The sequence below is a fragment of the Beta vulgaris genome, chromosome 2 (genome assembly GCF_026745355.1).
Source record: "Beta vulgaris subsp. vulgaris cultivar EL10 chromosome 2, EL10.2, whole genome shotgun sequence".
NCBI lineage: Eukaryota > Viridiplantae > Streptophyta > Magnoliopsida > Caryophyllales > Amaranthaceae > Beta > Beta vulgaris.
In genome coordinates this window covers 37,495,785-37,509,623 of record NC_079203.1, presented here as the reverse complement: position 1 = coordinate 37,509,623, position 13,839 = coordinate 37,495,785, and positions in this window count along the sequence as shown.

Sequence of the window (13,839 nt, the reverse complement as noted above, 5' to 3'; positions counted from 1 at the left end):
CCGACCACTCTCGGCTCGGAATAGGTTGGGTCTGGGTCGCATGCGGGTTCACCCGTGGGTCGGCCCACTTTTTGACACCTCTACATATACATATACATATACATATACATATACATATACATATACATATACATATACATATACATATACATATACATATACATATACATATACATATACATATACATATACATATACATATACATATATACATGATTTGAGACTAATTTGCGTCTGAAGCTGTTGTGTCGCATCCTGAACCGACGCAAATAGGGGTTTTACAACCGATACAAATTTGGTTCTCGGATTTTTTTATTATAAAAAAGGCAGGAATTATTCCACCACATGCCTAGTTTCCCACTTTGAAATTAAATCAACTTCATGTAAACAAAGAAAAACTACTTAATCCATATGTCAAAGTACAAAAAAAAAGGGAATTCACTAGCAGAGAGATACAAAAATCAACTGCAAAATTATTCCAAAAACACATTAAAAACCCAATTATAATATCAAATTTCAGACGAAAAAAATTTACATGAAAATCCATGGATGGTAGGGGAGAGAAGCAGGAATGAGAAGTGAAGGAAAGAGGAAGGAAAGATGGAGGAAAGAGGTGGAACATGATAGAAAAAAATGAAATTTTTTTTGGCAAGTTTACCTGCTACACCAGGTTTCTAACCTGTATAGGACTACTATCGTATAATATCCTTTAAAGTTGGGACTGAATAATAAAAAAAACTAGTTGACTGAATAATAAAAACTAGTTGGGACTGTTTTTTTAAAGCAACCACAGTTCGGACAGCTTAAATCAATATTTCCAAAGTAATATAATGAAGAAAAACTCTATAGCTAAGTATTTTCACTAGGGCGAATCATATATACAATAACAATTCCTACCCAAATCAAACTAGATCAAATGTTCACGAGAAGTAATGCGCCCTAAAAATACCATAAACCTCTCACAAGTATATATGGCTTTCCTAATACAATAATACATATTCCCATGGATTTATGCAATAAATTAAAGAGACATTAATCATGGTATCATAGTTAAATTCCTAGCAATAGCGCCAAAAATTGATAGGCATGTCGCGTACCTAACAAAAATAAATAACCTAAATAACCTTCTAACTATGTATTAGGGTAAGTCAGGATCGATCTCGCAGAGTGAAATTTGTTCTATGATTAGCCCTTAAATAATGGTAAGACTAAAGGAGATAATTGATATCAATAATGATCGAATAAACTATACTAGTCAATATATAAATAAAATACTCTAGAGCTAAGTATCTCCACTAGTAGCAAGAGTTAATACAATAATTCATACCCCAAACTTATCAATTAAATGTTCACAAAAAAAAATGTACACCTTATAAAATACCATAAATCTCTACCCAGTATCTTTGGTTTTCCTAAAATTCAATGAAGCCTACTCTCACGGAATCATGAAAATTAAAGACATTGAACACAACATCTTAACTTCCTAACAATCCATTCTACCTAATCCCGTGGGGAATTTCATATCCTTAATTGAAATACTCAAATCCATCGAAAACCAAACTTTGTTATGATCCAGATTAAAGAATCATAACAATACCAATTATCCCTAATCTAGTATTAGAATATGCACAATTAATTAAGTAAGAATAATTAAACACTTAACTCTGGAATTTAAACAAATAATCATGAATTAATTCATATTAGGGTTCAACTTAACCATTAATAAACAAACTAGAGAAATATAACTAATATAAACTTCATAATAGAAAAACAAAGAGAAAAGAGAAAGAAAATAAGTACTTGAACTAATGGCAGAAAAGTAGAGTCTTGAAGAACAATAGAGATCTACAAGTTTCTCTTTCTATAAACCCTAAGCATAAACTAATAAATTATGATACCGATGTCCAAGCTACTAAAAGTAAGGTTTACACGCTTTAGGTTGTTAGAGTTTCTTTGAGGTCTTCCTTTTCTGACAGCAATGGTAACTTACTTCTAATTCCTCTTTTTTTTGGACTTTATATATGCTAATTTTTGTTTATGTGTAATGGCATATTGTTCTTTCTTCTTTCTTGTTGTTTTTGTTGAATTTAAATGTTTATGATATTAGGGATTTGTTTTGAATTAGAATTGTCAAGTCTAACAATCTATTTGGGAGGAAATAATAATATTTGTTATTTTTTCCTTTCGTCTAAACTAGACAGTACATAAGGAGTTGGACTCTAAAGCTGGTCCAGCTCGGCCCCAAAAAGGGAGGAGGAGTTCGTGTTAGGAATACGTATCATAAGCGCTAACAAATCGAACAAAAAGTATAATATACAGAGGAATTAAGAAGTAAAGCAAAAAACAACACAAGAAAATTTAGCGTGGAAACCTTTGAATTGGGAGAAAACCACAAACACTACACTAGGACTTTGGATACAAGATGATGATACAAGGATAATTCTTTAATCTCTTCAGACTCGCTCTCTAACCTTTTTCTACATTCTCTATTCTCTCTAGATTAATAATAACTCTCTCTAATGTTTGGCATGACATAAACAATAACAGCTACTAACATATGTGTACTAGGAAAATAACCTAGGAAACCTAGTTAACTAAAGAAACCAAAAACAAGTGTTACAACTCATGTAACACGCTGCCCAACAACACGCCACAACAAAGTTGTGCGCTAAATCCCGTGGGAGCGGGAGAGATGGTTGCGAGCAGTGAAAGTTTCTTGCAGGTGTGGGTTATGGCTTGCGGCTTGACAAACGCGGGGAGGGCTAGCTGGGAAGACCACCTGCGGACGCGGGCTATGGCGAGCTCTAGTGCTGCGGGATTCTGTGCTCGTTGCTTGATTGCACCACATACACAAACCTCTGATCTCAACACCATCTTTAGCGCAATGCTTAGCACTTCCTACTATCATCTCCACATAATATTCCCAATAATCTCCTACCTGGAGATCGGTAAAAGTGAGGAACACCCTTTCAATAAATATGTAGGCACAATCTCAACTTGTCATCATCACTCTCCATACATCACCTAGTGCAGAACCACTTCCTTCGCACAGAGGAAGCAACACTAAGGTATCACCCAACTCCGAGTCTCCATCACAACACGAACCATACGGACTCTTCATAGTTCTACTAGCATATCAACAATGCTCCCTCCCGAACAAAATATCCTTCCTTAGGCTCAATTCTCACACATCACACTCATGTGTGCCTTCTTCACTTCGTTCCACGATCCACTTTAGCAAAGAGACACCGACTTTACCACCACAGTTCTTCTTCACATGCCTACTATATACAGACTTTTTATTGAATGGCACTCTTTGTGAAGTTTTCTTCATCCCTTCCTTAGTTGCCTTCAACATGTTCCCTCGTTGTTTTGTCTCTTGCACCTCGAGCTACTACCATAACACCCTTAGAAACTTTCCAGGGACCACCTGGAACACTACCTTGTAGTCGGACTTGCCAAGTTGACTCATTGATATAAAGTTTTTATTTGAATCAGTTATGAACTTGACATCCTTCAACTCAAACATGTCGCCACTTGCAAGCTTCACACTCACATCTCCATTGCCTTCAACCTCTAATGGTCTATCATCTGCAAGGTACACTTTCCTAGTTTCTCAAATTTCAGATTTTAAAATAACTCCTTATAGGGTGACGAATCAAACGAAGAACTCGGACCCAAGATCCAAGAACTAGTTGAGCTCTCTGCACTTCTTACCACCAAAGCATCAGAAACATACTTCGTTACAGAGTTCGTCGAAGCATCACTCTCTTCATCACTATCTTGATCCTTCTTCTTCTTTTTCTTCCCCTTATCAGTGTCTTTGGAATCCTGGCATTGTCTGCTATTATGACCTTTCTTGCCACATCCCTAACACTCCGCTTCTACCTTACTAACTCTTCCGTTGCTCTTTCCCCGCTTAGATCTCCTATGTTGTCTCCTCCTTTACCCTCAGTGTTGTATGCTCCAACGAATGACTCCTCAGAATTCCTTATGCCGAGTACTCTCACTCAACACCAAATCCTTAACATCATCCCACTTTAGTGCTTCCTTCCATGCGGAACTAGTAATAGCAACAACAACAATCTCCCACTCTTTTGGTAAAGAGGACAACAAAATCAATGATTTTACCTCATCATCAAAGGTAATTTTCACATAGGCGAATTGACTAATTATTTTACTAAATTCATTAATAAATTCAACAACAGATTCACCATTAATCATCTCAAGTTCAAACAAACAACACATCAGTTATTTTTTATTCACAGCAAAAGGCTTCTCGTACATGTCTGAAAGAGTTTTGAGCGCCATTTTTTTACATCCTTGACATTAAAAGCAACACTTTTTGCCAATGTCAATCGAACTACACCTTGTGCTTTCGATCCGACGTGACCGAATCTTCATATTTCAATGCAGTGGGCTTCTTTTCTGACTGAGGTTGGTACTGGTCTTTCTGGTACAGATAATCCTCAATCTACATTGTCTAGAATCCGAAATCCTTACCATCAAATTTATCGATCTTTACCTTCACGTCATTCATTATGCCTATTCAACATGATCTAGCCGCACAACAATTCAACCTAGCTCTTGATACCACTTGTTAGGAATACGTATCGTAGGAGCTAACAAATTAAAGCGGACAATATTATAGAAATTGTGGAGCTGTAGGTTGACTCGTGAGTACTAAAAATGGTATTAACAACTACATTAGTCTGAGGTCTTTTTGAAAGGAGCCCAAAAAAATTATTTGCGGGCTAGGCCAAAAGCGGACAATATTATACTAATTATGGAGCTGTAGATGGATCGTGGGCCCTATAAATGGTATCAAATCAAATAGAATCAACGGTTCGAATGGGAGAACATGCATAAAATGATGGACCCTATGTGTGGCTTACTGGTCTATGCAAGGTGTAGAGTGGTATAGCTCTAGGGCGTGGGTGCAAGTCTTTGGTGGTATTCTATATGGTTCTCAAAGATAGATGACTTATGTGGATGCATATGCACTTGAAGAGTGGAAATATGTCAAGGGTTCAACCTGGAAGCATGGAGTGGAAACATGTTGGTTGCACACATAGTTCAGAGGCATGGTGCATGAGATCTAAGGAAATTTGGGAGGCTCTTAGTGTGACCTCGCGATGGGAAATTTATGCTTGGTGCCTTGTGTCGAAAGTATTCCTGATATATATTGTGGTGGTCAGACAGCGTCTTCTGCAGGTTGGCAGCGGTACAATATGATTAGAGGATCATCGCTGAAGGGGGGGGGGGGGTTGTGGTCCTTAGTCTGAGGGGAGGATTGTTAGGTATACATCCCAAGTCCCACATCGTAGAGATTGAAGGAGTTACCGACCTAGTTTATAAGAGTTAACCAACTATGTTTGTATGAGGTAGAGATGGCAATGAGGTAAAAGTTTTTAGGATCCTTACATGTACCCGTAGGGTCCGCTAGGGTATGGGTAGGGTCTTGAGTCTATAATGTATCCGATACAAAATAAAATCTGCTTACATTTTCATGTGGATATATAATTGAAGCATAATTTAATATATAAAAAATTGTCAATTAAACACAAAATATCATATTACATAGGAATACATAATTTTCCACATCCCAAAAGGCTCATACCTCATAATTGAATAAATAAAATAGTTTAGAGTGAGAGTGGGATACAGGTAAGATGAAACTGTAATAGTGCGGCTAGGGTAAGGGACTGAGTGTTGTATTTTGACTAGAAGGGTTTCTTATATATGTTATATATCTAAAATTACGTGTCTTTTTTTTTGGTGGTAGCTTGATGCATATGACCATTTTACTGGTTTTTCGTTCTTCTGTAACAGGCACTTGACACAACAATGATGTGCCAGATTTTTTAATTTAATAAAACTAGCGGAGAATGCAGCATTATGTGAACCTCTTTGGTCTCAAAACCTTCGACAATTACTTCATTGGGATAAAACCTAAAAGGTGTTACAACCTATAGAGGCACCAAGCTTTCAGAACATTAGTGAGTTTTGCTGCTTTGGAACTTGGAAGACTAGAAAGAATTCTCTATGGAATAATATATAAAGTGGAAAGGGTGGGTTATTGGAGCGAACATTGTGTCAAATTAAAGGACCAACTCAACTAAAAGGTTAAGCTTATGGTTTGAGTCTCATGTATAGTTTTATACTCTACCACGCCCCCTCACGCGAGATCTTATTGGGTTTGATGTGTGGATGCAACACACATCTCCATCACACCTGACACTAAATATTCCACTTAGAAAGTTGGGGTGGATGAGATAAAATATCACAGGTTTCTTTGGAGGAGGAGGCATGAGAGACAAAAGGGAAAAGAGAAGGTTCCAACGTGCCAATGAGAGCCCCAAAGAGGATGCGATCTTGGCGAAGCCAAGTGAGCTATTTGGGGGTTAGGAGTGGTGGTACTAGGGGTAGTAGATGTAGTAGAGGCAATAATAGGCTCGGGTTTAGGATGTGTTCCATTAAGGAACTTGAAGAGATCATACCCAAAAAGGGTAGCTTGAAGTTGGAGTTGCCATCAGAGGGAGTTGGTAGAGTTGAGTGTAAGGATGTTGGAGAGGTTGACAACAATGAAGGGTTGCTCAACATTGTTGTTGATGGTGGTGGAAGCCATAGGAGGAGGGATGGAAGCGTAGGAAAGCTGGAAAAAGAGGTCAGGAATTGAACCACTCTTATACCATGAAAGTGTTCAGCCAAGCATATCATTAACGTAAGGAGTACAACATATATATAATACAATATTAACTAACCGAGAGAATAAAGGAGAGACTAAGCTAGGGTACGTAACTATAACAGTGGAGATACAAGGGGAAGATAATAATATCCAAGATAAAACAAATCTCAAGATAAGAATATCCTAAGATAAGATATTATTATTTTCCCTTTGTATTTACACTGTTGTTGTTATCCTAAGATAAGATATTATTATCTTCCCCTTGTATCTCCACTGTTATTGTTACCCTAGCTTAGTATTTCCTTTATTCTCACAGTTAGTTATATAATTGATTGTGCATCAATTTAAAATATAAGAAAAAGCAAAAGAAAATTCTTTTTTGGGCCTCAAATGTTGCGTATATCCTTAACCAACAGAGCATTTGTGATGACAAATGCTATTATTTTGCACTATCAAATGGAGCATTTGATGTGCTGTAGGCACGTAAAATTCATTAAATGCTCGGGGTTTTAAGCACAACCGGAGGATTTGAGAAGATAAATGCTTCAATTTACAACTGGAGCATTCGTAAAATGCGGAAATACTCGTATGTCGTCTGCTACGGGTTAAATACAGAGCATTTGTGGGCTTTTTTAACCAGAACATTTGAGCATTTTTCCACTAGTGACTTTTAATTTTTATTTAATAAAACTTTGTGTCTTATTTAGTCCAGTAAAGCCCAAATGTTAGGAAATCATGACAATTTAGACGTAGGGGATCAAAGAAGCCCAAATACTAATTTATCTTATGGGAGAATTCAATTAATAAATTATGTCTTGTTAAACATTCATATTTATTGCGAACAATTTTTCATTCTCCCTAAAAGTATGCTACATGATATTGAAAAGTATTGAAGGGCATTCTCATAGACTGGTTCTCAGTATTATACTAAACAAGGGAATATAAAGTGGGAGGAGGTTTGTTCTCCCAAAACAATAGGGGGGTTGGCATCAAGAAGATCAAAGAGTGGAACAAAGCTTCAATGGCAAGATATGTATGGCCATACTCTATAGCAATAAATTAAAATAAGACAAATTATGGATAAAGTGGATTCATTCTATATATGTCAAGGATCAAGATTGGTAGAATTACAAGCCACCAAAGAAATATAGCTGGTATAGGAAGCAGGTGTGTTGAGTAAAGGCAGACTTGACGCTAAGACATACTTCTCCCTGCAGGATATGATGAGCATGAATAGATTCACGGTGGAGAGAGTTTATGACATGCTAGTGGATGACACGGAAAAGGCTAGTTATACTAGGAGAGGTATATTTGAATTGATTTTTCATACCCAAGCACAGGGTAATCATAAGATGGTTGGCTATGAAGACTGTATAAAATTGACTTGATCACAGACAATGACAGTTAGCTTTGTGGGAGTCCGAGTGAAAGCCATGAGCACTTAACTTCCAACGTGACTATGCTAGAAGATGCCTAAGTAGTTAAGTGTATGAGTGGTTGGGAATACATAACACTCAATATCCGCTTCAAAGAATTGTTCAGTTCATGAAGAGGAGTAAAAAAAACAAGATTCATAAGAGGGTAATTTCAGTAGGGATTTTAGTTACTGTCCACCAGATTTGGTGGGCAAGGAATAAAGGCTAAAGCGATCTGGAACCTAGTAGTTTGCAAACCTAAAAAGATCATCAAGCAGTTGCAATACACTTTAATTCTTAGATTACTGGTACAGATAGTGCTCTGTTGGAAACTGCAAAAAATAGAAGTGTATCACTTGTTTTATCTAGCCTACTTACAAGGAGTCTAACCTTGTTAGTTTGCTCTTTCTAAGCTAGATTAGATTATAAATGGAGTTTTAGTGTGAATATATACTACACTTTAGGGGTGTGCAAAAATATCCGATCAGAAAATCCGCCGATCCGATCCCAAAATTCGGATATCCGATCCGATTTTAAGATTTCGTATATTTCGGATCGGGTATCCGGAAAAAAATTCGGGTTTTCGGATCGGATACGGATCGGGTTTTTTCAAAAATTTCAACGGACCCGGTCCGAAAACCCGGCGATCCGATCCGAAAACCCGGTGATCCGATCCGAAAAGTTCGGATATTCGAAAAGTTCGGATATTCGAAAATTTCGGATCGGATTCGGATCGCAATTTTCCCGATCCGAAATTTTCGGATATCCGAATTTTCGGATCGGATCGGATCCGATATCTGACATTGAACACCCCTACTATACTTACTTAGCAAAAAAAAAAGCTTTACGGACTGACACGGTAACATGCACGCTTGCGAAAATTTTCCAATTGATAAAGCCCACGTGGCCCAAAAAATGCATAAAGACATAAACGTAATGTTCTTCAATTGATAAAATACTTTTTTTTTTGGGTAGATGAACTATCAATGTTTTCATTTAGTCATGATTATTGATTATTGTGTTTTTATCTTTTTTTAGCAAATATTAATTTCATTTTAATATTTTGGTACAATCTATATTTATTTGTTTACAATGACTTTGAAAATAATATTCGTATGTTCTTATAGTTTTATACTTTTATATACTCCCTTTAGTTTTATTAGCTTATCCACTTTTCTTTTAAGGGTTGTCTTCTATAATTCTATTCGTTTACCCACTTCTTTTTTCTAAGCTAGTTTTTGGCATGGTTCTATCAAATTGATATGATTATCTTTGAAATACAATGTTTCTCACTCTACTTCTTTTGGTCTACAAAATTAATTTCGATACAATATGCAATACATTCATATTTTTCTCTTCCATGACTCACATATCTATCTCACTGAAACTCTGCATCTAAAGAATTGGATAAACTAATAAAAATCGAAAACAATAGATTATCGTGAAAATTTTTGGCCCACATTAACAAGTTTCAACATATGCCACTGGGATGCCAAGAATATATATATATATATATATATATATATATATATATATATAGATATATACGCCCTCTGTTTTTTTTTTATCTTTCTCACTTTCCATTTACACATTTTCCAATACACATCTTTGAACTTAAATATCTTTCATCATATATTAGTAAAAATTATAACGATTGAATATTAATAATGTACTAATTGAGACGAATCAAACAAGATCCCACATGACTATATTTTTTCTTATAAATTGAAAAAAATTGAGAAGATTCTCTCTTAGTATGAATAGTGTCAAGATTCTAAGTGAGAATGATAAAAAAAAAAAAACAGAGGGAGTATATATATATATATATATATATATATATATATATATATATGATATTCCAGGTTAATTCTAGTGTGCTCCACCATAGTTTATATCTTCTCAACTAAGCTACAACAGGTATAGTTATATTACTTTTTGTTTAAAAGATAATGAGAATATCCTTGTATGAAGGGGGAGAAATTGGGGATCCTTTTTTTTCAAGGGGTGGGCATCGATCCCCTATCATAGGAGGCGAAAGGATCTTTCATCCTCAGGCAAAATTTATATTACTTATAACTAACTCTAGTTTAATGAGCATTGTAGCTTATTATGTAACCTAGTCTCTTTTGTGTAAATATTACGTTTTTCTGTATTCTTACATTATTAAGTTATATTATGTCTTGTAAGATAAATCGAGCTTTCTCTCTTTAGTAAATTACATTGTCCTTAGTTCTCTTAATGACAAAGAATCATTTTTAATATTAGTGGCGGTATGGTTGACATGAAAAAAATATAAGAATTACAATTTCTTTAGAATTGGAAAATGGGTGAATAGTTTGGTTAACAAAAAAAAAAGGAAAAACAAAAGAAGTAGAATTCGCTAGAAATTTTAATTTGTTAACTTCCCACGAAGTGAAAGGAAGTTATTTACATTATCAAGCAAACACTTTAGCATATTTCCTAGGATTTGATTATGGAATTTATTTCCTATAATTGAAAATCATGGGATTTTTGAGTTCTCCATGTGAAACAAAGGATCACTAAATATTCCTCCAACCCAACCAAGGCAACAAAATTCGTATTTATCTAGTATTCTTATAAATCACGATAGATGGGTTCACAAGTCACAACATTGAGGTCTTGAAAGAGGTGGTGGAGATGAATGCCAAGGGGATTTTTATCATACATCCGGATATATCATACTTATGATACATTTAACGTATTTTTTTTTTGCTCATTGCTGATTTGAAACCCCCAAATAAGCATAATCACATAATAGGTAGAGTTTTAAATGAACAAATGAGCAAAAAAATAACCTTAGATGTACCATGAGCATGATATACCGGATATATGGTGAATGCGCTCGAATGCCAACAGCAACATGAGCTGTTGGATTGCAGCAACTACAGTCGACCGACTAGTGGCATATCATTGACATCCCTAATTGTATGGGGATGACTAAGTTTCATACCGGTTTAATCTATACCGGTCCAATAGCTTTTGGGCTTACGAGCCTGGGCTTAGATCCAGTCTATATCTCCAGCGCCTACGGGCCTAAAAGATATACTTTTAGTAAAAGATAAGAATATATCCTAAGGGAATATTCCTGGGGATATCTCCCGTAAATACCGGGCCCAACCAAGATATGGGCTTATTCGAGTCCCTATAAATACTCCGATGATCTGAGTCATGAGGTACGTACACGAATCCCAATACATTACACTTGAGAGCTACCGACTTTTAACCTAATACTGACTTAGGCATCGGAGGGGCGTTCCTCGGATCAACCCCCGAGGCTAGTTTACTTACTCTCTTTTGCAGGGATCCAAACCGGCTTCAATACAAGGACTTAACGGTTCAAGACCCTGTAACTTGTCCCATACCGGAACAATTGGCGCTAGAAGGAGGGGGAGCTCCCGGAAGACAAGATGGCGGCGAAAAAACTAAAAAGAGACTCTGTTTGGTACTGCGTCTTCCAAGGACAACTGTACAAGAAAGGATTCTCGTTGCCTTTGCTAAGGTGCGTCACGGCCCAAGAAGCCACAAAAATAATTGAGGAGATTCATGAAGGGGTCTGTGAGAATCATATCAGTGGTAAGGCGTTAGCACTTAAAGCGTTGCGCGCAGGGTTTTACTGGCCTGCAATGCTGACGGATGCCCAAACCTATGTAAAAAAGTGTGATAAGTGTTAAAGGTTTGCGCCGGTGATAAACCAACCGGCCAATGACCTTCAGCTAATCTTAAACCCAATCCCTTTCGCACAGTGGGGGATGGATATAATAGGGCCTTTCACACCGGCATCTGGGGGAAGAAAGTTCCTGATAGTGGGCATTGACTACTTCACGAAATGGATTGAGGCTGAGCCAACAACAAAGATAACGGCGAATCAGGTAAAAAAGTTCATCTGGCAGAACATTATCACTAGGTTCGGCATCCCAATGGGCATAGTAATGGACCATGGCGTCCAGTTCGATTGCGGCCCAATACGCGATTTTTTGCGTCCATACAGCATCAAGTTTGCCTACTCTTCAGTCTGCCACCCATAAAGCAACGGCCAGGCTGAAGCCGCTAACAAACAGATCCTCAATGCCCTGAAAAAGAAGTTAGATGAGTTGAAGGGCGCATGGGCCGACATGGTACCAGCAGTGTTGTGGTCCAACCGGACCACCGAGAAAGAGGCCACCGGGGAAACACCGTTCAGGCTAGCTTTCGGGGCAGAGGCAGTACTCCCAGTAGAAGTGGGGTCACCCAACTGGCGGATCCTGAACTACGAGCCCGTTTTGAACGAGCAAATACACAAGGAGGACCTAGACCTCTTACCGGAGATCAGATTGGCTGCAGAGCTGAGGTCGGCAGCATATAAAGACCGGATAAGCAAGGCCTACAATAAAAGAGTGCGAAGCCGTCCTATCTCCAAGGGAGACCTCGTCCTCAGGCGGACGGCAGCAACGGGAAAAGCCCACGTGGATGGAAAGCTTACGGCCAATTGGGAAGGGCCTTACTTGGTTAAAGAGGAAATAGTACCAGGGTCCTACCGGCTCGAAGACATGGCAGGCAAGCTGTTGAAAAATAGTTGGAACGCCAGTGTCCTTAAGAGATACTATGTATAGTTCGCATGAGGGCAGTGTTGCCAGTAGGAGTGAATCATTCGGCGCTTGTGCCGAACAGATTTATCAGTTTAATTGTAGGCAATAATTCCGGTATAGCCGGGAAGAGCCGTTTTATCTTAATAAAATGAGCATCTTCCACACACATCAAGTCTCAACACCATTTTGGAAAGCAACAAATTAAATATTATTGATTAGTCAGTCAATGACCTTAGTGGATCTGCTGAACTAATCAATAGTAGGAAACCGGTCAACGACCTTCGTGGATCTGCCGGGATCAACAAATTAAATATTATTGATTAGTCAGTCAATGATCTTAGTGGATCGGCTGAACTAATCAATAGTAGGAAACCGGTCAATGACCTTCGTGGATCTGCCGGGATCAACAAATTAAATATTATTGATTAGTCAGTCAATGACCTTAGTGGATCTACTGAACTAATCAATAGTATGAAACCGGTCAATGACCTTCGTGGATCTGCCGGGATCAACAAATTAAATATTATTGATTAGTCAGTCAATGACCTTAGTGGATCTGCTGAACTAATCAATAGTAGGAAATCGGTCAATGACTTTCGCGGATCTGCCGGAATCAACAAATTAAATATTATTGATTAGTAAGTCAATGACCTTAGTGGATCTGCTCAACTAATCAATAGTAGGAAACCGGTCAACGACCTTCGTGGATCTGTCGGGATCAACAAATTAAATATTATTGATTAGTCAGTCAATGACCTTAGTGGATCTGCTGAACTAATCAATAGTAGGAAACCGGTCAATGACCTTCATGGATCTGCCGGGATCAACAAATTAAATATTATTGATTATTCAGTCAATGACCTTAGTGGATCTGCTGAACTAATCAATAGTATGAAACCGGTCAATGACCTTCGTGGATCTGCCTGGATCAACAAATTAAATATTATTGATTAGTCAGTCAATGACCTTAGTGGATCTACTGAACTAATCAATAATATTAAACCGGTCAATGACCTTCGTGGATTTGCCGGAATCAAATAAGTCGCAACAAAACAAACATAAAATAATATAAAGACGACACAAGAGATTGAGCAAAAAATGAACTTCATTAATCAAAAAAAGATTACAGCCCTAAAACTAAGCGGTCAAC